The 13,252-nt window shown below is 47.3% G+C and overlaps 1 non-coding gene across 1 annotated transcript; it reads right to left on the bottom strand.

Moving 5' to 3' along the window:
• Positions 1-12,223: 12,223 nt before the first annotated feature.
• Positions 12,224-12,297, bottom strand: TRNAN-AUU (transfer RNA asparagine (anticodon AUU)). The gene has a single exon. It is a non-coding gene; the product is annotated as a tRNA-Asn (tRNA).
• Positions 12,298-13,252: the final 955 nt, after the last annotated feature.

Below are 13,252 nucleotides of genomic sequence, written 5' to 3'. Positions count from 1 at the left end.
TGTTGAAGCTGTTTTAACTGGGTAAATAAATCTTGTGTGAGGCCCGCCCAGATGACCGAAGATGGAAGTATGGGGGTAACAGGATTGTTATTGTGAACCGGAAGAAAGCTATGTGACAGGGCATCAGCCTTAGTATTCTTGGAACCAGGCCTGAAAGTGATTATAAATTTGAAACGCGTAAAAAATAATGCCCAACGTGCCTGCCGGGCATTAAGCCGCTTAGCCGATTCAATCTATTGCAGGTTCTTATGGTCAGTCAATACCGAAATAGTATGTTTTGCTCCCTCCAGCCAATGCCTCCACTCCTCGAAAGCCCATTTTACCGCCAGTAACTCCCGATTACCAACGTCATAGTTGGATTCAGCGGAGGAGAATTTCCTGGACATAAAGGCACAAGGATATAACTCCAGAGACTCCGGATCCTTTTGAGAAAGGATAGCCCCCACTCCAACCTCCGAGGCATCAACCTCCACCACAAAGGGCAATTCCGGATTAGGATGTCTGAGGACTGGAGCCGAGACAAAGGCTTGTTTCTAGGCCCGGAAGGACAACTCAGCTTCACGCGACCAGTTGGTAGGATCCGCTCCTTTCTTTGTCAGAGCTACAATGGGAGCAACCAGGTCAGAAAAAGAATGAATGAACCTCCTATAATAATTCGCAAACCCTAAAAAACGCTTAATTGCTTTTAAATTGGTGGGTTGCGCCCAACTAAGGATGGCCTGGAGTTTCTTTGGTTCCATGGAAAATCCCTGAGGGGAAATTATGTACCCTAAAAAAGATACTTCCGTGACATGAAACTCACACTTCTCCAGCTTGGCATATAAATGATTCTCACATAACTTTTGAAGAACCAGACGCACCTGGGTAACATGTTGTTCCATTGATTTAGAAAAAATCAGGATGTCGTCTAAGTAAACGACCACGAATTTCCCTAGGAAGTCACGGAGCACATCGTTAATGAGGTCTTGAAAAACTGCCGGAGCATTGGACAGGCCGAACGGCATCACCAGGTATTCGTAGTGACCCGACTGAGTACTGAAGGCCGTTTTCCACTCATCTCCAGATTTAATTCGGATGAGGTTGTACGCTCCTCTAAGGTCAATTTTAGAAAAAATCACAGCAGAACGTAACTGATCAAAGAGTACAGAAATCAACGGCAAAGGATAGGTGTTTTTAACTGAGATCTTATTCAGGGCTCTAAAATCAATGCAAGGTCTAAGCGAGCCATCCTTTTTCTCCACAAAGAAGAAGCCTGCACTTAAAGGAGATTTTGATGGTCTAATAAATCCTTTCTCAAGGCTCTCCTTTACATAATCATTCATAGCCGCAGTTTCTGGCCCGGATAATGCATATAATCTTCCCTTTGGCAATGCGGCACCAGGAATTAACTCAATAGCACAATCATAAGGCCGATGGGGAGGCAGAATGTCCGCATTGCCTTTGGAGAAAACATCAGCAAACTCCTGGTATTCCACCGGAATGAGTTCTGGAATGATAGCTGCTACTCTGACTGGAAACGTGATACATTCCTTATCACAAAAAGTACCCCAATGTGAAATCTCCCCCGACCGCCAATCAATGGTGGGATTATGAAAGGCCAGCCAAGGGTGACCCAGAACAACTGGAACTGCTGGGCAATGTGTAAGAAAGAACTCGATTTTCTCGGAATGTAGAGCTCCTACTGTAAGTAGTACAGGGGGTGTACAGAGAGAAATAATCCCATTAGACAGCGGACTCCCATCTAAGCCATGCATGGTGACACACCTACCCAAAGGTAACTGAGGAATGCCTAAGGCCTTAGCCAAAGTTAAATCCATAAAGTTTCCTGCAGCTCCACTGTCAACAAAAGCCGACACCAAAGAACTGAGGCTGCCAAAGGAAACTTTAACTGGGACTAAAAGGGAGTTATTCGAGGAGATAAGCTGCAGACCTAGGTGAACCCCCTCACAATTCACCTGGTCAAAGCGTTTCCCGACTTGTTCGGACAATTACGAGCAAAATGTCCCTTACCCCCACAGTACAGACAAAGACCAGAATTTTGCCTTCTGGCTCTTTCTTCAGGAGACAGCCGGAAGAGACCCATCTGCATGGTCTCCTCTACGTCTTCAGGAATGGAATATACACACGGACTTGACCTTACAGGTGCTCCTTTTTCAGCCCTCCGCTCTCTGAGACGACGATCAATCTTAATAGAAAGCTCCATGAGTTTATCGAGAGTCTCAGGAGCGGGGTACTGAAGGAGACTGTCTTTTATAGACTCTGATAAGCCGAGGCGAAACTGACTGCGCAGGGCTGGGTCATTCCAGCCACAGTCGTTCGACCAACGGCGAAACTCCGTACAATAAACCTCTGCAGGATTTCTACCCTGTCTGAGAGCGCGCAACTGACTTTCAGCGGACGCCTCTCTATCAGGGTCATCATACAAGAGCCCTAAAGACTCAAAAAAAGCGTCAATTGACAACAATGCCGGATCCTCTGCTCTTAAACCAAATGCCCAGGTCTGAGGATCCCCCTGGAGCAAAGAAATAATAAACCCGACCCGCTGAGATTCAGTACCCGAGGAAGTCGGTCTTAAACGAAAATAAAGTTTACAGGATTCTTTAAAATTAAAAAAACTCTTTTCTATCACCAGAAAAACGGTCAGGCAAATGCATCTTTGGTTCAGGGACTACCCTTGGGGAAGCTCGCAAAAGATCTTCCTGCGACTTCACCCGAAGAGAAAGATCCTGAACCATCTGAGTAAGTTCTAGAATCTGGCTGACTAAGAGCTGACCAGGATTTGGCCCTAAACCTGTTGGATTCATGAGGCCGATAAACTCTCACAAAACTGAATGAGAAAAAATTAAACCCTGTTTAATTTTAAGTTTTGGTATGGCCGGTAATAATGTTATGATTCCAGCACTCTGGTCAGAGAAGATCTTATGGCAAGGACTGGAGCACTGGAACGGAATGCTGGGGAAGGGAGCAGGACAGGAAAATAGCCCCTGGCGCCCTAACTCTGTTGTCTCACCCGTGTTGTCAGAAATCCCCTGCGAGACTATGGTTTCTTGAGCCCTTGGCAGCCGCGTTTGAAGGGCGGATTATGTCTGCCCAACTTCGATGCCCCCCGGTCTTAATGAGAGACAAAGGGAAACCTGAGACAGGGTGATAACAAGAGGCCCTCTAACTAAACAACCAGGCCAGGGGCTAAGCAAACTCAAAACTATAATATGTGCGGAGAAACCGCCAGGAAAAAGGACAACCAAAATATCCACTTGTCCAATTCTCCTACCCGGCACCGCCAAGTACCAGAGAGGACTTGTGGAAGCGGAACCCTCCGCAAGTGCTCCAAACACAAAATATAAAAGGTAAAGCGGCTGAGCCGCAACACACGGCAGAGCCGCAACTCACGAACACCACTGGATATAAAACGGTGATCAGTCAGGACTCCAGGGAACCAAACGACCTCTTGGGATGAGATGATAACTCCCGAATACCGGACTTCTGCGGACTGGAATGACCGGATACAGCAGGACTGGAAACAGACTCTCAGCAAACAAAGGCAGCATGCAGGAAGCTATTACCGGCGTCTGTGAGAAGCCCTGGGAGTGTATTTAACAAGGAGTCCTCCAATCAGCTGCTAAAGGCTGATTAGAATAAATGCCAGAGAGCAGGTGAATATCTTAATTTCCTAAAGCCTAGCAACGGGGAACGCGGTCCGCCAGTGGCGTCCCCGTTGCTAGGGTCCGTGCGGCTCAGCGCGCCCGGCGTCTAGCGTTGCTAGGGAGCCGGCGGCTGTACGTGCACGGCGTCTCTAGTTGCTAGGCGCCGGGCCGCGCAGACCATCAAGTGGACCCCGGCGCCTAACAGTATGACTCCCAAAAACAACAACCGCGTCATTGGGACCAACTGCGATTTTGGCAAGTTTAGGAGCCAACCATGTTGTTGAAGAACTGTCAGGGAGAGTGCAATGTTTTGCACCAACTGGTCCCTGGATCTCGCCTTTATCAGGAGATCATCCAAGTACGGGATAATTGTGACTTCTTGCTTGCGAAGGAGAACCATAATTTCCGCCATCACCCTGGTGAAAATCCTCAGAGCCGTGGACAGACCAAACGGCAATGTCTGAAATTGGTAATGACAATCCTGAATTGCAAACCTTAGGTAGCTTGAGGCAGTGGCTAAATGGGAACATGTAAGTAGGCATCCTTTATGTCTACCAAAACCATGAAATCTCCGTCCTCCGGACTGGAGATCACTGCCCTGAGAAATTCCATCTTGAAATTGAATTTCTTTAGGAAGAAATTGAGGGATTTCAGATTTAAGATTGGTCTGACTGAGCCGTCCGGCTTCGGGACCACGAAGAGGCTTGAATAAAAACCTTCTCCCTGCTGACTAAGGCCAATTTGAACAATCGGTGAGGGGGAACGTCTTGAAACCCCAGTTTGTACCCTTGGGACACTATTTGTAAAACCCACGAGTCCAGGTCCGAATGAATCCAGAACTGACTGAAGAGTTTTAGACGTGCCCCCACTGGTGTGGGCTCCTGCAAGAAAGCCCCAGTGTCATGCAGTGGATTTGGCAGAAGCAGAGGACAATCTCTGGTCCTGCGATCTTGAAGAGGCTACAGACCTCTTCCTTTTCCTTCCTTTACCTGCAAAGAAAGGGGAATCTAAACTTCTTGCATATCTATTGGGCCAAAATGACTGCGGTAGATAATGATGCGTCTTCATCCGTTGACAGGGAACATAGGGCAAGAAGGTTGACAAGCTATTACCGGCGTCTGTGTGAAGCACTGAGAAGGTATTTAGCAGGGAGTCCTTCAATCAGAAGTTCAGAGCCTGATTAGCACAATGCCGTGCAGCTGCCTTGCTGCACGACCAGAAGGCAAGTGTGTGTGTGTAGTTTACTTGATTGACCCTGCAAGGGGAGCGCAGTCCGTCCGTGGCATCCCCGTTGCTAGGGTCCAGGCGGCTCAGCGCGCCCGGCGTCCTAGCGTTGCTAGGGAGCCGGCGGCTAGCACACTCGGCGTCCCTAGTTGCTAGGCGCCGGGCCGCGAGGACATCGCGGACCACGGCGCCTAACACCTGTGTGTTCTCTTCCTCTCCTACCTCACTCTGGAACTGGCCGCCCAGAGAACGAGAGGGCAGCGGCTGACATCAGAGAGGGTGCAGCAATCTGTGTGGGCAGAGCCCCTCACAGCAAGGTGTCCTTATGCTGTGCCCCGTGTAATCACTGTGATCCATACAGACTCTCACCCTGGTATGCTCTCTATTATTTATTTTTTTACACTGCGGCATGCTCGAGGGAAGGGAGCAGGCACCACCCCACCGCCACTACTCCTCCGCCAGCATCACTGCCGAGCCGGTCAGTGTTCCGGCGGCAATGAGCAGTAGGCAGCCACCAGCAACAACAGTCAGGAAGCTGTTACTCCCGGCAGCAGTAGCGTCAAGCTGCAATTCAGCCAGCGGCACGATGATCCGGGAGACAGTGGCAGCACAGGGAAGCAGTACCCCCTCCAATCGCAGCACCAACTAGGAGACTGAGGCAGCAACCTGCCCCCAGCAGCAGCACCACCCTGATGATAGGTAAGATGCATTTTGGTGTCACAAGAAGGTGGCCGGAGTAGTGGCTGGCTGTGGTCACACCCCGGGGAAAAGTGATAGTGATTTCAGTGTTCCCTTGCGCGGGGATTGGATGTGTAGATGTATGGAGGCTATGTATGTATAGATGTGAGCGGAAGTGTGCGGATGTATGAGAGCGGCAGTGTGCGGATGTATGAGAGCGGCAATGTACGGCTGTATAAATGCGTCGGTGTGCGGCTGTATGAGTGCGATGGTGTGCGGCTGTATGCGTGCGGCGGTGTGCGGCTGTAAGAGTGCGGCAGTGTGCGGCTGTAAGAGTACGGCTGTAAGAGTGCGGCTGTAAGAGTGCGGCTGTAAGAGTGCGGCTGTAAGAGTGCGGGGTTGTACGGATGTATGAGAGCGGGGTTGTACGGATGTATGAGAGCGGGGTTGTACGGATGTATGAGAGCGGCAGTGTATGGATGTATGAGAGCAACAGTGTACAGTTGTGTGAGAGCGGCAGTGTGCGGATGTATGAGAGTGGCGGTGTACGGATGTATGAGAGCGGCAGTGTATGGATGGCAGCGTCATAGGGAGGGATGTCGGAATGCTGTTATAGGGTTCCTAATACAAAATGCCACGTTGGGCTTGATGGGCAGGTAGTGCGGCAAGCACACCCAAATTGGCATCTGACGTCGCCTGCAGTCCACACTGTTGTGAGGAGTCAGAGTTAATTTTGACTGTGTAGTGTACTCACAGAGGACCTACCGCCCGTCCCCTCCTCGCATCTGAGCAGCAGGTCAGGCTCTTATTTTCTTTTTAATCAGGAGAGGCCGAGTGAACTGTGAGCAGGGGGGCAGAGCTACATGGGACCCAGAGGGGCTGCTGTGCTGTCAGAGAGGGAGAGGAAGAGAGAGATGAAGCTACTGCAGATCCCCAGCTGATTGTGAGGTGCCGGGTTGAAGGGTGATGTGATCACCCTTCTCCCTCGCTGCCGCTGGGGACCGCATCTAGGCTTCCTCCATCGAGGGCATGCGGCGCAGCAGTGGGCAGCGTGTAATGAGTTTGTCTGACTCATTATACTGCTGCCTGTTGTGGACACCTCCGTCCATACGGACTGGTGTACATGCCCAGCACAGAGGTGACAGTGTTGGTGGAAGTGCTGCCCAGTTCTGACCCTGCAGGCCTCCCTGATCTGACTGCGGCCGCTGCTACTGCTGCGGCCCGAAACCCCTGCCGGTCCCCTCCATAGACTTCTGCCTGTCCAGCGCTGAGGTACTAGGGGTATCCCAGCTGCGGGAAGGGTATGTCTCTGGCTTTCTCTCCGGCAGGGGAAGGTGACAGCGGCGGAGGAAGTGTTGCCCACCTCAGACACTGCAGGCCTCCCCGATCCAGCTGCGGCCACAGTTGATGCTGCCAGAACCCCCTGCTGGTCTCCTTTGTTGACTGCCGCATGGCCAGTGCTGAAGTACTGGGGGTAGGCCAGCTACGGGAAGAGTGTATCTGCCTCGGGCTCTCTCTCTCTGTCAGGGGAAGGAAGGGCTGATTCTCAGGCACAACAGGGAGGGCTAGGCTGCAGGAACACAGCACTGGAAGAAACAGGAGGCCGAACTCATGACCAAAAAGTGAGCAGTGCAGTGATCAGCCCCCTAGTCTTTCCCTCTCTCTGGGTGCAGAGCTGTATTCTACAGAGAGAGCTGGGATGGGAAGAAGGGGAACGGCACCTGACACACACATACACGCGCGGCACCTGACACACACATACACGCGCAACACCTGACACACACACATACACGTGCGGCACCTGACACACACACACGTAGCATCAGACACAATAAAATAAACATGCAGCACCTGACCCACACATACACGCGCAACACCTGACACACACACATACACGTGCGGCACCTGACACACACACACGTAACATCAGACACAATAAAATAAACATGCAGCACCTGACCCACACATACACGCGCAACACCTGACACACACACACATACACGTGCGGCACCTGACACACACACACGTACCATCAGACACAATAAAATAAACATGCAGCACCTGACACATGCATATACACGCAGCACCTGACACATGCATATACACGCAGCACCTGACACATGCATATACACGCAGCACCTGACACATGCATATACACGCAGCACCTGACACATACATATACACGCACACCATCAGACACACACATACACACGCAGTGCCTTACTCACACACACATAGACACGTGCAGCACCTGAGGCACACACATGTACACGCGCAGCACCTGACGCACACACATGTACACGCGCAGCACCTGACGCACACTCATGTACACACGCAGCACCTGACGCACACTCATGTACACGCGCAGCACCTAATGCACACTCATGTACACGCGCAGCACCTGACGCACACTCATGTACACGCGCATCACCTGACACAGACATACGTATTCATGCACAGCACCAGACATACACTTGTACACACGCGGAGCACCTGATACTCACACACATATACACCCGCAACACCTGACACACACACACACACACACGTGCGGCAGCTGACGCATACACACGCACCATCAGACACACTCATATATACACGCAGCACCTGACACACACATACACACAGGAGCTGACACACACATACACAGGCAGCACCTGACACACACACACATATACACGCGCAGCACCTGACACCACGCACTCACACGTACAAGCAATGCATTTCACGCCTACCTCCAGCCTCAGTTACAGGCTGCTGCCGCCTACCCCCCTCCCTGCATCAGCTGCAAAGGCAGCAAAATATTTTGACCAAAGTCTAAAGGCCCGTACACATTAAACGATGTCGCTCTGTGAGCTACATCGTCTAATGTTTCCCCTCCCGGGCCGGCCGGCGGCCGACTGTACACACTGAGCGATATGACCGCTCATATCGCTCAGTGACGTCACGCCCCCGCCAGCCCTGCATGAAGGTCGTGGACGACAGTCCACATCCTTCCTGCATGCCCTACCGACAGCGAAGATTGTTGCCGACCCGCGGGGCCGCGCATCGTTTGTCGCTGGCTGCATACACACTTAACGATAAAATGAGCGACGTCGCTCATTAAATCGTTAAGTGTGTACGGACCTTAAACAATTTGGTTTGGTTAATAAAATAATTTTGCACAGAACAGTGATGTTATACGAACATTTTCATTAAACATTTAAAAAATCAAATGTTTATTCTTTAAGTGAAATTTTACATTTCTGAATAAAAAAAATAAATTTAAAAAAAGCGATGAAATTCTATAGACAAAAAACCTTACGGTTTCACATGTCCCATTAAGGCTTCTTAGACATGATCGAAATTTCAGAAACCTGTTGTAACTCTTCCACTCAAACTCCAAAAAGCAATGAAATTCCAATCATTAAGGCTGACGCCTTAATGGACGTGTTCCTTGCGCAATACAGATATGGTATGCCATCACAGCCTGTGGGTAAGTGCAGATTCAGCACTCTCACAGAGTGAGATTGCTGTCACTCACACAATGGTGGAGCTGCTAATTCACAGATTTGTGTGCTCATTGGAATACACACATGCAGTCTATGCAACTGAAGGTCTGAGCGGAAGACAAAGCTGCTCAGATGAGGTAAGAGTGTTGTTGATTGGAGGGAGGAGAGAGGTGTGGATGGGGGAACACTAAGCAGCACTAATGGGGGGGACAGAGAAACACAGGGGGTAATTCAGACCGCAGCAGCAGCAGCGATTGCAGTCTGAATTAGTTTGTGAGGTGCGCACGTGCAATGGCCGCACTGCGCGTGCGTACCCCAGGAGCCCAGTGAGATGCTATCACCCTGCCTGATTGATAGGCAGAGGTGGTTGCGGGGAAGGAGGGGGGCGTGCAAACAGCGTTAGAATGCCATTGGCAGGGCATGGTCTGCACAACGGAGGCGTTTCCGGACCACTGGGGGGTGGGCTGTGGCGGTTATCCCCCTGCCAAGAGCGCAGGATCCACTAAATTTACCTTCAGGATGTCAGCTACATGAATAGGGTAAGAGTGGTGTGGATAGGGGGTAGATTAAGCAGCAAGTATGGGAAGGGAGACAGAGCGGTGCAGATGGGGGAAATGGTGCAGATGGGTTGAAAACACTGGCATGGATGGGTAGAAAACTGGTGCAGATGGGAGAGAAGACAGTGTGCCATGTACTGGAGGAGGCGGAGTGACGTTGAAGAAGGAAACACTGAGCAGCACAGAGAGAAGGAAACGGTAGTACAGACAATGCACAGGTGGGGAAAGACAGATGGTACAGATAAGTTAGTACAGACTAGCACAGATGGGAGAACACAGCAGTAGGGATTGGGGAAGACCGGGCAGCATGGGGGTGTATAGGGGAAGTAAGTGTAGATGCATAGACCGTAGATGGGGTATTATAGTTTAGCAATTAACCAAGATGTTTGAGGGAGCTAAATGTGTATACTAAGTGAGATGGATGTATGGAGTTAGAAGGATGTTGTAACAAGGTGGCTTTGTTGTGTTGACTGAATGGGATGGTTGTGGGCACTGTGTGGGATGGGAGCACCACAAAACTGCTCAGACCTTCAGTTGCATAGACTGCATGTGTGTATTCCAATGAGCACACAAATCTGTGAATTAGCAGCTCCACCATTGTGTGAGTGACAGCAATCTCACTCTGTGAGAGTGCTGAATCTGCACTTACCCACAGGCTGTGATGGCATACCATATCTGTATTGCGCAAGGAACACGTCCATTAAGGCGTCAGCCTTAATGATCGGAATTTCATTGCTTTTTGGAGTTTGAGTGGAAGAGTTACAACAGGCTTCTGAAATTTCGATCATGTCTAAGAAGCCTTAATGGGACATGTGAAACCGTAAGGTTTTTTGTCTATGGAATATATATATATATATATATATATCACAAACATATATGATTCATACATATATCACACACACATACATGATACATACATGAGAAAGACCTGGGATGGTGATGAGGCCAGGGCCCCCTGCTGATGTTGCGTTGAGGTTCAATCCCACCCAGGGACCTAATTGACCTTGTTATCAGATTTTGGTGATCTTTAAGTAGACAAGTCAAATTTCATACCCCCTGTTATGGTGTAGGGTACCTGGCCTTCTCTGATGTAATCAGAGTTAGATTTGATTCAGTGATTTTATAAAAACATCTAGGAAGCACAATTTAGCAGTGGGTTGCAGAGAAAAAGAAATATGCTGGCAAAAAAATCAAATTGCGTGATTAAACAGCTCTTCATTTTCTGGCTTTATTTTTATGCTAACAAATTTGTTCTCTGAAAAGTGTCCACAAAGCCAAGTCTCTGATTAACACCTTTGTAGGGATGGTTTTTCACCTATTACTAAATTAAACTTGCTTCATTGGAAAGGCAGCAAGATGCATCCTCATTTCAATGTCTACTGAAATAATACAGGTTGACACCAGGAAACATTAACGCCACTGCATCCTTGCTGCTTTCTCATGTGGAAGTCTGTTTAATGTGAAAACAAGGTGATATCTAATTAGCACACAGGTAAGGAATTAAGAAAATCTTTATTTAAGGGTGAAGATGTTTCTCACAAAATCGTTGCCCCAATGCATCATTGAAATTCAAGCTGGAAAGATGATTTTAAAATATCACTTGTACATTTTGTATTGCTCTTCTGGTGACAATGTAGTTTGTTTTTGTCAATTACCATTTTAATAATAGGGTAAAGAAAATGAAGTGGATTTTTGAAAGAAAACAATACTGTCAATATACTATTAAAACAAATTAAAATGGTAAAAGTTATTGTACTTTAAGTAAAAATAAAAGAGACAAAATATCAATCCCAGTTTTGGATTACTTTAATTAACAAAAAAAAAATGCATATAGCAGAGGATAGTTTCAATCTGCCTACCTCTGGGTTATGGGCCCAGCATGCTTCCATTGCAGTACTCTGCTGCACATGTAAGTTCAAGAGATCCTGAAGCACTCACTCATCATGGGAAAGTACCAATGTGTTTCTTCGTTGGTTGATGGAAGAAACATCTTACAAAAACTCTCCAGATTATTGACTTTTTAAAGCAGGGCTGGCCAAACCAGTCCTCGAGATCTACTAACAGTTCACATTTTCTAGACTACCTAGCTGGTGCACAGGTGTAGTCATTACTAATTAAGATGTGCTGCATTCATTCCTAACTGACCATTCTACAGATCTCCAGGAGGCCTGGAAAACATGAACTGTTGGAAGATCTCGAGGACCGGTTTGGCCAGCCCTGTTTTAAAGTTTTTCTAGGAAACGTTTTAGATGAATGCTTATTAGCCTTTGTCAGTATGGACTTTTGCAAAGTGTCTCTGTGGCACAATCAGTTAGTATGTACGGCTATTAACCAAAAGGTTGGTGGTTCAATCCCACCCAGGGACTTAATTGACCTTATCAGATTTTGGTGATCTTTAAGTAGACAAGTCAAAATTTCAAACCCCCTGTTATGGTGTAGGGTACCTGGCCTTCTCTGATGTAATCAGAGTTAGATTTGATTCAGTGATTTTATAAAAACAGCTAGGAAGCACAATTTAGCAGTGGGTTGCAGAGAAAAAAAATATGCTGGCAGAAAAATCCAATTGAGTGATTAAACAGCTCTTTATTTTCTGGCTTTATTTTTATGCTAACAAATTTGTTCTTCATTACGTCCCTGGGTGGGATTGAACCACCAACCTTTTGGTTAATAGCCAAACACACTAACCGATTGCGCCACAGAGACACTGACAAAGGCTAATAAGCATTCATCTAAAACGTTTCCTAGAAAAACTTTAAAAAGTCAATAATCTGGAGAGTTTTTGTAAGATGTTTCTTCCATCAACCAACGAAGAAACACATTGGTACCTTCCCATGATGAGTGAGTGCTTCAGGATCTCTTGCACTTACATGTGCAGCAGAGTACTGCAATGGAAGCATGCTGGGCCCATAACCCAGAGGTAGGCAGATTGAAACTATCCTCTGCTATATGCATTTTTTTTGTTAATTAAAGTAATCCAAAACTGGGATTGATATTTTGTCTCTTTTATTTTTACTTAAAGTACAATAACTTTTACCATTTTAATTTGTTTTAATAGTATATTGACAGTATTGTTTTCTTTCAAAAATCCACTTCATTTTCTTTACCCTATTATTAAAATGGTAATTGACAAAAACAAACTACATTGTCACCAGAAGAGCAATACAAAATGTACAAGTGATATATTAAAATCATCTTTCCAGCTTGAATTTCAATGATGCATTGGGGCAACGATTTTGTGAGAAACATCTTCACCCTTAAATAAAGATTTTCTTAATTCCTTACCTGTGTGCTAATTAGATATCACCTTGTTTTCACATTAAACAGACTTCCACATGAGAAAGCAGCAAGGATGCAGTGGCGTTAATGTTTCCTGGTGTCAACCTGTATTATTTCAGTAGACATTGAAATGAGGATACATCTTGCTGCCTTTCCAATGAAGCAAGTTTAATTTAGTAATAGGTGAAAAACCATCCCTACAAAGGTGTTAATCAGAGACTTGGCTTTGTGGACACTTTTCAGAGAACAAATTTGTTAGCATAAAAATAAAGCCAGAAAATGAAGAGCTGTTTAATCACGCAATTTGATTTTTTTGCCAGCATATTTCTTTTTCTCTGCAACCCACTGCTAAATTGTGCTTCCTAGATGTTTTTATAAAATC

The sequence above is a fragment of the Pseudophryne corroboree genome, unplaced genomic scaffold, assembly GCF_028390025.1.
Source record: "Pseudophryne corroboree isolate aPseCor3 unplaced genomic scaffold, aPseCor3.hap2 scaffold_1158, whole genome shotgun sequence".
NCBI lineage: Eukaryota > Metazoa > Chordata > Amphibia > Anura > Myobatrachidae > Pseudophryne > Pseudophryne corroboree.
This window is presented reverse-complemented; position numbering and strand designations above follow the sequence as displayed.